The 12,250-nt window shown below is 42.7% G+C and overlaps 1 protein-coding gene and 1 long non-coding RNA gene across 2 annotated transcripts in view; one reads left to right on the top strand and one right to left on the bottom strand.

Moving 5' to 3' along the window:
- LOC146655540 (protocadherin-15-like) overlaps positions 1-12,250 on the top strand; it is a 218,506-nt gene that overhangs the window by 56,491 nt on the left and 149,765 nt on the right. The gene's annotated exons all lie outside the window — the stretch shown is intronic.
- Positions 151-1,469, bottom strand: LOC146655542 (uncharacterized). The gene is made up of 3 exons (XR_014914292.1): positions 1,243-1,469; positions 933-1,098; positions 151-780 (listed from the first exon to the last, which is right to left on the bottom strand). It is a non-coding gene; the product is annotated as an uncharacterized LOC146655542 (long non-coding RNA).

Genomic DNA, 12,250 nt, shown 5'->3' with positions numbered 1-12,250 from the left:
TATGTACTTCACACTCAACTGACGTGGAGACAGACATAAAGGGACGCTGTATACACGATCACACTCCCCAAGCGTACTCTACTAACCGGGTCTAGGTACCCTTGCCCCTGGAGGGGGGAACTGCACCCAGACCCAGGTGGTGTTACCCTTTTCCCTGCGGTGGGGAGAGGCAGACCGCCCTGACTCCGCAGCAGCAGGGAGGCCCCAGACCGCAGTCGGACGGCCCACTCCTCCTAGCCTCCCCGCTCCAATAGGCCGCAGAGAATGGGGGTGAGAGAAGACTCCAAACCTCCCTCCACCCGCTCATTGTAGTGTTGATGCATGTGTGTTCTAAGGTGCAATTAAAACCCAGGAGGGCATAGAGCTACCTGCCAGAGAGCAGCAGGTAAGCGCATAGTCCCTCCTGCTAGCCCTCAATGTCTACATGTATTTAAAATTGAGAGGTGGGAAACGACGCCAGGGGTGAGGCGTACACCCTGATGGTAACTTGGACTCCGTGTATCGTGCCCACCCCCAAGATCCTATATGTATGTGTAATGAGGGTGTGAGTAATGTGAATGTCTAAGTTGTGTCTGATTTTTTTAAGGAAAACAGTTTTTCATTCCACTAAAAACAGGACAAACCCACCAGCATGAACATTAAATAAACTATTACAATTGTAAAACAAAAATCATTTACAAAATGTAATAATTATCAGTGGGTCCCAGGAAATAGAATGTGACATGGGATTTAGATTTCCGTTACCAGGATGGTCGGGTTCAGCGTAGTCTTTATCACCACCTGTCAAAGACACATCATCAATATTCATGTTTGCTCAGGTTATTCACTTGTTCACATCTGTCTGAGATCATTCATACTGTTGTATGGATGTGTGTACAGTATGTATATAATTATCAGCTATGTAAAAGATATTATCATCTCTGTATTCTTACCTAGTTGGAAGTCCTCCATTCAAACTCAGAGAGCCGCTGGAGGAAGGTGGTGATCCGAGGGCTGATGCTTGTAACCTTCCTCTTTACGACACGACCTGTCTTGCAGCTTGTACCAAGTTTTGCAGGGCATTTTGTTCCCATGTCTGGATTGATCCTCACAAAGAACCTTTTAACGGAAAAAAGGCTGCTTTAATTTCAAAATTAAAACATACATTACAGCAATCACCTATATGTTTCTGCAACTGTAGTCAAGCTATCACATATATTTCATTCTTAAATGGTGTAAGCTTTAATGGTGTAAAGTATTTACCTCTGTATCATCTCCTGTGTGATGGACGCTGACTCCTGATACTCAAGGTTGAAAACGTAGTATGACGCAAAGAAGACAGCAAGTAGAGCAGGGCGATATGGCCAAAAATATTTATCACGATATATATTTGAAAATTTGCGATAACGATATAACTGACGATATAATTGATGCAAGACAAAATACAACTCCACAACATTACTAGTGCAAAAAGACAACCTTCCTTTTATTTTCACTTAAACAAGAAGCTGGTTTTTATGTACATTAAAGCTATATAAAAATTTAACAGTGTGAATACAAATTCCTTGCTGAAAGTTTAACCAAAAGGCATTTCCAGTAGAAATGGGCTGACATATCCTGAGCATAACCATGTATAATATCCACTGAAGGTAAAAAGAGGTGCTTTGCAACATTAAACTGCAGTGTGCAGTACGTATTTTTCGGACCATAAGGTGCACGGGATTATAAGGCACATTAAGCGAAACAAGGCAGTCAGATAAATCAAACTTTATTAAACTCATTCTTCTTGCTTCCTCCACTTCTGTACCATTGATTCATTAATGTTGAATTCTCTGGCAGCTGCTCTATTCCCATGTTGTTGCAGTATATTAATGACTAACCTCGTATTATGGATGGATTATCTCAGTTGTTATGGATTATCTCAGTTGTTCTCCTGACTGAAGTTTGGTCCGTTTACAGCATCCTGCCATGCGATTGCATTTGTCTCTAACTATCAGGCACGTTAACTTTTATAAGTGGAAAAGTGTTAGTGTTCGTCCTCCAGCTTCACTGTTTATGTCATGCTAACATAGCTGTGTCGCTAGCGATCACGTAGCACATCATTATATACCAGCTAGCCCAACTTCAGTAACCCTACAAACGTCACTGCTGTTTAGTTTCCCGTCTTCATTTATGTTGGAAGTGATAGCAGAGCTGTACGTTTGAATTTATTCAGAAATCTCTCAGTCAGAACATGCTATATCATGCTTGGGTAACTAGCGAAACTAGCGAGCTAACTTCCGCTAGCTTCCTGCTAACTTCTAACTCCGTTAAATGTAATAAATTTTGTTTTCATGGATGCCTGGAAGTTAAACTTCATAGTTACACCTGGTAAAGCAGCAATGCTGATCGTTTTATTAAAGATGAAAGAATTTAGACAGTTTTTAAACTCTCAGTGATGCTGCAGTGTTGTTTGACCTGAAGGTTTACGGAGTTTAGGACCCAGATTACTCCCAGATTTAAGAGCATCTTAGTCCGACAAATACGACTATCCGGTTGTTCAGTGATGACGCGACGAATCCTACTTCCGGGTCTAAAGTAGTCTGCATTTAATATGGCTTTTGTGTTGTTAACATGTTTAATGTTATGTATTTTCTTCTATTTAATCTCAAAAAGCTCCTAAAACAGTCAGTGATCACTGTTGACCTCCCTCGGCTTTTATTACCACTAATCATTTATTTAAGCTCAGTTTTTAAAACCTTAGGATGTAACAACAGCCCAGCCCATGCAGCAGTATATGAATGACTAACCTCGTATTGTGGATGGATTATCTCAGTTGTTCTCCTGGCTGAAGTTTGGTCCTTTTACAGCATCCTGCCATGCGATTACATTTGTTCCTGACCACCGAGAACACTCACGTTAACTTTTATCGAGTGGGAAAAAAAGTTAGCTTGTTTATATTATGCTAACATAGCTGTGTCGCAAGCACGTAGCACATCATTATATACCAGCTAGCCAAACTTCAGTAACCCTACAAACGTCACTGCTGTTTAGTTTTCTGTCTTCATTTATGCTGGAAGTGATAACAGAGCTGTACGTTTTAATTTGTTTCCAAAACCCCGCAGTCAGGACATGCTATATTGTATTTGGATAGAAGCTAGCGAGCTAACTTCCTGCTAACTTCTAACTCCGTTAAATGTCATAAATTCCGTTTTCATGGATGCCTGGATGTTAAACTCAATTGTTACACCCGGTAGAGCAGAACGCTGATCATTTTATTAAAGATGAAAGACTTTAGACAGTTTTTCAACTCTCAGTAATGCCATAGTGATCGTTTGATATATGGACCTGCAGCAGAGTTTAGACCCAGACACGGCTAGTGACGTCAGACTGAACAATCGGATAACGACGGCCGCTTGCATGTTCTGCAAAAAAATGTGCTTTGTCGTGTATCTGACGGACAAACGCCAAACCAGTTCCACATCACTGAAGTTGCACCATTTTTACAAACCAATTCTGGTTCATTTGTTTCACTCAACAATCGGCCATGTGCGTATGAAAACAAAGGCACTGCGCATGCGCGTTTTACTCCCATTCTATCGCGATATTTCATTTTCCTATCGTTGCCTAACATTATACCGGTATTACCGTGAACGGTATAATATGGCCCAGCCCTAACAGCAAGGGTGCTGGCAAAGTCATGCATCTGCTCAGGCTCATAAAATACCTTGCCCTCCAAACTGATCATCCAGCGGCTTGCAGACATGAAATTATTCCCTAAAAACAGACAAGAGTCCAATAAGACAATGTGCTCACCCTTACAAATAAGGTTTCCACAAGAATGCTGGATAGCAGGCCTCACACTGTAAAAAAATAGAATCCACACAGTTTGCTGCTATTTCTCTTATTATTTATTATGTAATGAAAATTATGATCAATTACAGGAAAAAACTGCCTAATGTTTTGGCATTTTGGCCTGTGCTGAAATGTTAGGCTGTTTTTTCCTGTTGGTCATTGTGTATAATAAATAATAAGAGAAACAGCAGCAAACTGTGTGTATTCTATTTTTATACAATATAAAACAGACAATCCCCTGTTAAGTAAGTTGTTGTGGGTACAAATACCACAATAATTACATAGATTTTTTACAAAAATATTACAAGAGGATTGAAACTATTTACTTACCAAGCGCTATTACCCTTGGTGTGATGGGTAAGGTCATCTCTCTCTCAACAGACATCTTGGTGGAAAAAGCCTTTAAAACACAAACACTGAGGCTACATCACACTGTCAGCGCAGCCAGCAAGGGCAGGAGAACAGCAATGCACCACACTGGGCGGGAAAAGACAGAGAGACAATTGTTAATTTAATGTTGCATTTATTTAACCCTTGAAAAATATATTTACATAAGTAAATAAAAGAAAAAAAACACACAACCCATCTTTTCAAGAATAATTCAACTAATTGCTCTTTTGACCAACCTAACACAGACGTTGCACGGTTTTCCTATGAAAAAGACCCTGGAAGACGTTGTATTAAAGGAAAAAAAACATGCTCCCCTTCCCACCTAAAAAAATAATAAATATTAAACTTAGGTTGGAGTTCCTCACGCCACCAACCTAATGTTATATTAACTTTTTAGTGTTGTGTACTGCAGCTCACACAAAATTAAATAAAGCAGGCTAACCTACATGAGCAAGCTCAAAACTGGATAAGATTGTTTTAGCAGTCTCTAAATTTCCAAAAAAAAGGTTGTCTTTCTTTATTCTCATTAAATGTGTATTTTTACCTGCTGCTTTAGCTGAAGCTAAATGTCCCACTGTTAGCGTGGCCAGCTTCTCAATAGTCATAGAACAGAAGCGCAGGAGGACAATGCACCACACTTGGCGGGAAAAAGACAAAGACTGTCGTTGCGCCTGTGTTCTTCGCCCCTCCCCGTGGAAAATATATATCTAAATATATATTTAAATAAGAAAAGAAAAAAACACACACAACCTATTTTTTCCAGAATAATTCAGCTAATGTGCTATTTCGACCAAGCTAACACCGATTTTAAGCCCCCCCCTCCCCTCCCCCCACACACAAAAAATATATATGCTCTTAAGAATTAATAAACGAGTATGTTAGGTAGGAGAGTCCTTTGCATTACCTTATGACGTCCTGTTTGCAGTTTCCACACAGAGGTCCAACAATAACGAGGTGCAAAATCTTTTGTCCTCTCGAGCATATCGTAATGAAGAGTTGTTTTTTTTTTGTTTTTTTTTTTGTTTTTTTTGTAATGAAGAGTTAACAAAGTTGGACTGTCTTTCCTCTCCTGTCAATCACTGGATCACAGGTCATGTCAGTCAGGATATGGAGTGGTGGTTGGTAGAGGTAGGTGGGTGGGCGGGGCCAGCATGCATTCAGTGTGTGTTTCACTAAGTTGGGTTGACTAGTTCCCAGAAGAGTTCTGTACATGTTGCACGTTCAGTAAATGAGCAATTCAGTTACTGCTCGACTGAGAAGCCTCCGCCAAATTATTACAATATTCTCCACTGACTGAAGTTCGCCTTTGGCAACGCAGTGGCAAGCACACATTTGCAGCAGCTGTGCATGTGCATACAACTGCATGCAGCAGATTAGATGATCAGAATTCTTGAACCTTACACACAGGCAAGTCCCCTAAAAAGTCAAAACCATAATACTTTCACTGGTATCATACTGACAAATGGCATAGGTTGGAGGAAAATCTGGAAATGGTTGGCAGTGAAAGAGTTAAAATGTAATGCACTATTGCAACCAACCACTGAAAGAGTAAAAATACACAAACAGTATGATGAACCATTCAAATCACATAATACAGTAGCACTACTGCTAATGTGTTAACGGTAGGTATAACTACTACCGCAATTTTAAAAAATACAGTAAGTAAATGTAAATAACCTTAATATACCCATAATGCAAAGCAAATTACAGTAATTAACTGTAGAAATGTTTTCAGGTAAGTTACTGGGCATTTTGTGGTATTTTACTGTGAAAAATACAGCAAAGGTTAACAGTGTAGACACATTTTTCAGCTTTTTTTTTTCTTCTTTTTTTTTGTCAACAGAAATGTTAGTTGGCCAAGTAAATTTTTCATATTTTATTTATGTGTAAGTTCTTAGTTATGCAGCCACCCCCTTTTCGCCCCCTGATTTTGTAAACTCGAAAGAGTGGTGCAGTTTTGCAGATTTGATCTAGAAAATGAAAATATCATTCTTTGACAAAATAAGTTGGAAAAAACCCTGCTCAACAAAGTAATGAGAATTTAGTACCGGACGACAACCCACAATCAAAAAAGGGTTCTGGTGTTTGCACTGCTAACCTAAGCCACTCTCAGCAAATGAAAATGTGGAATTTTTTAATATTCTTTAAAATTTGATTTAGTCACTGAAAAATGTGTCAAATGACTAATAAATACTCTATTCATACATTATTTAACCTTGTCAGGTAAACTGTACTTCCTTTAGTCTGTTCTATTTATTTTAAAATGATTGATTAGTACATACCTATTCTCCTGTTTAATCAATTTGGGGGGAAAAAATGGGATGGGAGTATCTGGCCTGGCAGTGCAGTGGATTATAATATGTTTGTCTCAGTGATCAAATACAATGTAACTGGTTAATGTATTGCAGTTTGTAGGAGCTGGAATTATAGAATTACAATTTACAGATACATGAGAAAGATGTGGTTTTAATACGGGCTGCTTGTCTCGATGTTTAGCCTGGTGTATTTCTACTTGGGTGCGAGCCATGTGCAGATGAGTCTGTTAGCCAAGGCTAATCACTTCCATCGTTAGAACACTGGAGCTCCCTTGCTGCCTCTGATTTCATCTTTTAGGTAATGAATAGCTTCGAACTGGTCTAGCACGCCTAATCACACAAACTAACATTTGTTAAATTTGGGAGCCAAGCAATGAAGCTGCAGAGGCACTTTTTTAGACTAATTCATTTTCTTTCTCTTCTTGCCACACGAATCTATGGCATCACCTAGAATTACAGAATAAAACAACTTTTTTTTTTTCCCTCACAGTGGCTGAGAACAGCCCCCTGATTCTTTAATCCAAATTTTATATCTTGGATGTGCATTTATGCACACAAGGGACTCACCTTAAATAAATCTTTATTTTTTTCCACATTCTTCACCAAAAATGCCACTGGTGATCTTCAGCTCAAGGACCACAAAAGTCAGGATATGGATTTAGGATTCTGAAAAGCTTATAAAATGTGATAGCCACGTGGTTCAGGTTTTGAAGCCACAAAACAGGAAGTGCTTCTTAAACTAACCTTATATTAATCTATGGATTTGATATACGTATTCCAGAGAGTTTGCTATATTATATATATATTCCAGTGTGCAACTCAAAGTGTCTAAAGTCTAGATGTGTGTGTGTGTGTGTGTGTGTGTGTGTGTGTGTGTGTGTGTATATGTATATGTATGTGTATATATGTATGTATATATGTGTGTAAATATATAAAATAGTATATTTTACTACTGAGGGATGCTGGAAAAAGTTTTGTTTTTGTTTATTAGTGCTTAGAGCATAATCATGTCAGGTTGCCATGACAACCATATCATGGTTAGCTTTTTGGTACATGCATCACTACCAGCAGCTACAGTTAGTTATTTTTCTTCTTCCTTCTTTTTTTTTTTTTTTGTGGACTTTCTGAGAGTGCATGCACGCCTGTGTTTATCTGGGACCTTGCTTGAAGTGGCGTCAGCTTCTTTTAGACTCTAGACTTTAGACGCTTTGAGTTGCACGCTAGAATCGAGGAGTGGGTATCACATTACTGTGACCCTTGAGCTTGATTTTCAGATAGTTGGCAAGTTGAGATCAGTTTGCAGTCTCTAGTTACAAAAGTCTGACATAAGTTGAAGCTTTTTTATTTTTAAGTCCACTTCTTTGTAACTGCAACTGTTCTGAAAACCAATTGAAAGCCAAGCAGTGAGGCATTGTAGGCACCTTTAATATTTATTTTCTCTTTAGGTGCATTTATCTACCAACACTATGAACTGTATGCTCCATTTTATTTATTGATTTTCCAATATATAAACAGCAGCAAACAACATATAATATAAACATATTTCACAGAATTTAAATAGAAAGAATCAGCTGAATCAGTTTGAATGTGTCAGGACAATCTGCTACTGCTAATTGGGATGCATTAAGGTTGTAAACATGGCTGTTTAACATGAAACACGACTGAAAGAAAAACTTCCTGTGCTCCAGTTTGTCTGGCACTGTTTATTAAAATGATGTCTGTTCTAAAAAAGCATACTGGCAGCATGCCCCAGGTTTTATGACTTAGATGTTTGCATAATTTTAAGAGCGTGATTTCTCATGTGGTCACTTAATGAATGCTGTAGCTTTGTACTGTAATTGGATATGAGAAGGAGGTGTTTAAGGTGCAGTCTGGGGATTTTGTTACATTGATTTGCAGTGAGCTTTCCCTCTAAGGAGACAAGTGGACCCAAACGATATAAGGGGCAAGTTCTTTTTTCCTTTTCCTTTAATTTGTCATCCAGCTTATGTAAGAGTAATTTCTGAGTGTCGTATCAGTCACATTTTATCAGTGAATCTTGGCTTTTTTTTTTTTGCCTCTAGTCTGTTTTGTTCTGCTGCAGTGGTTGACTGTTCTGTTACATATTTATCAGACACTAGTCTTACATTCTTTTCACTCTAAAAATCTTCCTCTGGCAGCAATCAAAGGGGAACAGCATCAACACTTCCACTTAGCAGCTGGAAATCAACAATGAAGTGTCATTACTACAGTATTTGACTTGTCACCATTTCAGATGCACATTCTTTGACAATTTGAGCATTATTTTAAAAGTGAGTTGTTTTTTATGCAAAAACAAGCAAAGCAGTTCAAAGAAACAGAGAAGGACTATAAAACATGGCACTATACTTGCAGATCACAAAGGTCTGTGCAGAAAAAATGTTTTAGTCCGTTCAATTTTACAAATATTTGTTAGAAATGGCTCCACGCAAGTGAAATATAAATTATTAGGTTATAATGTATTGTTTATATTGTAGTGTCCCTCTAACAGAAGAAAGAGATGTCGGTGTTTATTAAGAATAGTAACACAGGCTACTGTGGGCCGTAGCCAACGCCAAAACAACAGGGAAAAACGTGCTCTCCAGAATCAAAACAAACCCCCGACTCTCGCTCCTTTTTTCCCCACACACCCACAACATTCTCTAACACCCGCCCCCCAAACACTCTCAGCCAACCACACATATGATCTCTTCCAGACTCTCTGTCATCTGTCACAATAGTGGTGGAAGAGTCTGTAGGGGTGGAGTCCAGGTCTGTCCGTGGCCCACCCTGTTGTCCCAGTGAAGTGGCCGCGATAGGGGGCCAGTCTGTCCCGGTGCAGGGCGACCCTCCATCCCCTTGTGGGCAGTAGTACCCTATACACCACTTCCCCCAAGCGTTCCAGAACCTTACAGGGTCCAACCCAGTCACTGTCCAGCTTAGGGCATCTGCCCTTTTTCCTCTGGGGGTTTTACACCCAGACTAGTTCCCCGATGTCAAAATGTCGGCCTCTGGAATGGACGTCATAGTTCCTCTTCTGCCGCACCCCCGCACTTATCAGTTTCCTCCTAGCAAAGTCATGAGCAGACTCCATGTAATCCTGGAGCTTCCTCGCATAGTCAGGACCCGGTTGATCCCCATCAGCATCAGGGGGTCGGCCCATCATCATCTCCGCTGGAGTCCGGATCTCCCTGGCCAACATCAAGAGGGCAGGGGAGCACGAAGTGGAGTCTTGGACCGCCAAACGATATGCCATGAGGACCAGGGGAACATGAGTGTCCCAGTCACGTTGATGTTTAGCCGTCACTAGCGCTAGTTGCTCTGCCAGTGTATGGTGAAATCTCTCAACGAGTCCATCACTCTGTGGGTGGAGGGGTGTTGTACGGGTCTTATGGGAGCCTAGTTTCTCGCACATGGCCGCAAACACACGGGACTCAAACACCCAGGATGTCCATCCCCACCCTCTAAATAGGGTACCCTGCCGGAAACTGTCGCAGATCCTCAATCCACCCAGGCACTGGTTTGATGTCAGCATCCTCTTCCTGTTTATGTCTCCACTCTGTTACATCCACAGCAACCAGCCTCTGACTGGATGGCCGTTCCTCTACCCCCGTCACAGCACACTTTACATCGGGCACCAATTGATCCTCCTGAGCTTCCTTCCTCTCACAGTAGTGGCATCCATCTTGGGCACAGGGTCTGCGGGAAAGCGCATCTGCATTTCTGTGCTGGGCCCCAGGTCTGTGTACAACCTCAAAATCATAAGCCTGCAGCTCCTCAATCCAGCGTGCTAGCTGCTCCTCTGGCTCCTTAAAAGACACGAGCCACTGCAAGGCAGCATGGTCAGTTCTGACAATAAAGTGGAGACCCCCGAGGTAGTACTTAAAGTGGCGTATGGCACATACCACTGCGAGCAGCTCCCACCTTGTGACACAATACTGGCGTTCAGCTTTGTTGAAGGCCTGACTATGGTATGCCACCACTTTCTCCCCGCCGGGTGTCACCTGGGCTAGCACTGCACCAGATCCGACACTGCTGGCATCTGTGTCAAGGACAAAGGGCAGAGGGGGGTCAGGTGAAGAGAGCACTGGGGCCCCCGGTAGGGCTTTCTGCAATGAGGTGAAAGATCCCTGGCAGCCTGCTGTCCACTTGAAGGTCACACTCTTATGGAACAGGTGGAACAGTGGCGCGGCTATGCAGGAAAAACCCCTTACAAACCGTCTGTGGTACGATGCCAAGCCCAGGAAGCTCTTTAACTTGTGCACAGATTTTGGGGTGGGCCAGTCCTTCACAGCTTGGATCTTATCATCCATGGTGCCGACCCCCCCGCCCCCCAGTCGGTAGCCCAGGAACGTGACCTCACGTCGCATTAAGCAGCATTTCTTTGGGTTGAGTTTTAGTCCTGCTGCCAATACCCTCTCCAGGACCTGTCTGAGGGCCCCAAGGGCAGCGTGGAAAGAAGCACCATGGACCAAGATGTTGTCCAGGTACACCACGCATTCTCCGTGGGGAATTCCAGTGAGCACCTTATCCATGAGTCTCTCAAATGTGGCAGGGGCATTGCAGAGACTGAAAGGAAGAACTTTAAATTGCCATAAGCCTCCGCTGGTAATAAATGCAGTCTTTGGTCTGGCATTTGGTGCGAGGGGTATCTGCCAGTACCTGCTGTGTAGGTCTAGGGAGGAGAACCATGAGGATCCCGCCACAGGGTCAAGGGTCTTATCTATACGCGGTAGAGGATATGGGTCCTTCTTTGTCACCTTATTCAAGGGCCAGCCCCATCACACAGTAACTCTCTCTCTGTAGCCAGCTCCAGGGACTCCTGAAGGGATTTAGGATGAGCTAACAATGTCTGGATCCGCAGCTCATCCAGAAGCAGGGCCTGGAGGAAGTGGTCACAAGCTAATTCGCCCTGGATGGTGGGGGGCATGTGGGCATAGGTGCGGTGGACCAGCCCCTCAATGTCATTAGCTAGGTCCCTAATGGACTCCCCCGGCTGCACAGTTCGGAGCGCAGCAGGCTTGGAGCAGAGCAAGAACCGAACCGCCTCTTCAGAGCCCAAACCAAAGCATCATAATCCCCCCTCCCTCTGGGCTCAAAAGCAGCAAGCTAGACACGGCATCGCCAGTAAGGCACATAGGTAGCTGCAGGGATTTCTCTTCAGCAGACCACCCACCGGCCCTGGCAAACAGTTCAAATTGTGCATGAAAAGCTTCCCAGTCAGCCATGCCATCATACCTGGGGGTCTTCATGGAAGCGTGGAAAGTGCCTCTATACATCGGCATGTCTCTCTCCACACCCCCCCCCCCAGTCGCTGTAGGAGTCCCCAAAGAGCTCTGTCGGCCACCCGAATGGTGAGAGGATGCAAAGCTGGCTTCTGTCGCCATATTTGGCTCACCCGCTCTCTGTGCTCCGTGAACCTCCGTTCCCCGGCGGAGTAGCCGTGTCCGTGAGTGTCCGCTGTAGGTTCTCCCTTGATCTTGGAGTAATCCATTGGAAGCATTCCGCACAGTCCCGCAAAAATCTCCAGCATCCACAGCCGATGCCGTGAGTCAGGGCGGCACGAGCACAGATAACTCTGGAGGCGAAAGCTTCACTTTCACTTCTGACACCAGTGTAGCGTCCCTCCAACAGAAGTTGTAACCCAGTCCATTGCACTATGCTTGAGGACAACTTTAATTGTGCTGTCACTTTGTTCATTTATCATGCGGGTAAAAGCACAGCTTTTAGGAAGA

Source organism: Rhamphochromis longiceps, linkage group LG13 (genome assembly GCF_057381845.1).
Source record: "Rhamphochromis longiceps isolate RC_006_pf linkage group LG13, R_longiceps_female_GT1.1, whole genome shotgun sequence".
NCBI classification, from domain to species: domain Eukaryota; kingdom Metazoa; phylum Chordata; class Actinopteri; order Cichliformes; family Cichlidae; genus Rhamphochromis; species Rhamphochromis longiceps.
Note: the sequence above shows the minus strand (reverse complement) of the source record. Positions and strands in the feature narration are given on the sequence as shown.